Source organism: Pinus tabuliformis, chromosome 7 (genome assembly GCF_031772625.1).
Source record: "Pinus tabuliformis cultivar Carrire ecotype Pingquan chromosome 7, CPIR1, whole genome shotgun sequence".
NCBI classification, from domain to species: Eukaryota; Viridiplantae; Streptophyta; class Pinopsida; order Pinales; family Pinaceae; genus Pinus; species Pinus tabuliformis.
This window is the reverse complement of record NC_142293.1, coordinates 802368935-802370962: the sequence shown is the minus strand read 5'-3', so window position 1 is coordinate 802370962 and position 2028 is coordinate 802368935.

Genomic DNA, 2028 nt, shown 5'->3' with positions numbered 1-2028 from the left:
TCCAGACATCATCTTCACTAATGTCCAGGTTATCAGCATAGCTATAGAATGACTCAAGATGTTCTTCAGCTGAAACACCTTTAGTCCCTATGAACTTAGGCATATACTTCTGATACTCTCCAGTAGGCATATCATTCAAAGAGGTCCATGCCTAGCAGCTATGATTCTCTCCATTTTGGTAGGTGCTTCTGGACCCGCCATAGCTGTGTTGGCTAAAAGAGTACTGGCAGTCTGAATGATGGAGGGCTGAGGAATGATTGATAGGACTGAAGGAGTATGATGGATAGGAGGTGAGGTTTCCTTTGAGCATACAACAAAAGGAAAACCATAAAAGTAAGGAGCTTTATGAATCTTTAAGAGCTTTTCTTTGCTGCTAGTATTAGAAGCTATACTCTCAACATGTATTTGTTCTATTACAGGCCTTTCCTGAAGAGATATAGGAGATTGTTTTGGTTTACCTGAACTTGATGCTCCTTTCTGTAATAAATTTCTTTCTTTGATAACCTTTTCAGGGTCAGGTACTGGGTCAGCTTGTGACTTTTGAGGATTTCTACGAGTATGCCTCACAAACTGAGCTAGAACTATGAAGTGGAGTCTCCAAGAGGTTCGACCTGTAGTAGAGTCGCCAGATAGATGATTACAACCAAGAAAGCTCCCAGACCTTGTCTATCATCAAAGATGGATCTATGTCGTTTCCCAGGGAGGCTGAGCTTCAGTTTCCTCTCCCCGGAAACAACGCCAATTATGTTATCACTCTAGGAAACTCTCCTAGGTTGTAAATCGGAGATGCTTGGTAACATGTAATCTTCAATATTGTTCTCTGAACTATTGGAATAAATGATGGTTTGGATCAAGTTAGATAACCATTTCAGCTCTATTCTCACTCAAGACATGCATGAACACCCCCAATAACACAAGGCTTTAGACCACAAATGCTCAATAGTTTGTAGATTTAATGGATAGATGGAGAATACTGACAGTACCAGCAGATTGAATACATGAACATATATGAATGGCTAGCTACAGGAAACAAATGAACTTACTGACTATACTGGCAGATGCATATATAATAACACATATAAATGACTAGCTACAGGCAACAAAGAAGCTTGCAAATCTAATATATCAAAGCAGAGATAAGATGACAGTTATTTGGCCTTAAACACAAATAAAACCTGAACAAATTGTTCAAGTGCAAGCATAGAATAGAAGAGAAATGGACATTGAACATATAACAACAAAAGAAGCTTGTGTTACTAAAGAATGCAGATGAGAAGATTGAAGGAACAAAAGAAGAATAATCTCCAAAAGTTGAACCGTTATTACATCTTACTAACAACTATTTATAGCCTGTTTATAATGCTCTTGAGCTCTAACAGGCTCAGAGTCTTAATCTGTCAGATCTGTCCCTTAATTGTTTGATTCCCTCTATGGGAAAGCATGGCTTGGAGGTTTTCTTCTTCTGACAGACGAATAACCACATCCAGATATTTTGGGTAGCTGTTGCGCTGTCTGGGAGTTTTTCTGTGCCAGAGATGCTCCATAACGTTTTTTGGTGTGGCTGTTGAGCTATTTGTGCTGTTCATGCTCTCTGATATTGTTTGATTCAGGTTGCAGCATGCTATGGCCCTTCCAATGATTTAACAATGCATGCTTCTGTTATAGCAGAACAACGCTGCGCCTGTGGTGGACCTCTGTTGAAAACAATGTATATTTCTGTTTTAAACAGAAAAGATAGCCATCATTGCTAAATTCAGCCTTCTCTGTCCTTTCGGACTTCAATATTACTGAAAAATGGTTAATTCCTTTATTGGGTCTGCCCTGGGGGTTACTGTCGCATATCACAGCCAGCTGGTTCCCTCGCTTCCCTTTGTATTTGGCAATTCATGAAAAGCGCTGGAAAACATGAAAGATTGCCTTCGGCGGGCTTCAAAATATATATATTTCACTTCCTGGACCCTTTTGGTCTGGGCTTCATCTATCGGCACTGGCCAAGGTTGCTTTGTATTTTGTTGAAACAATGAAAAT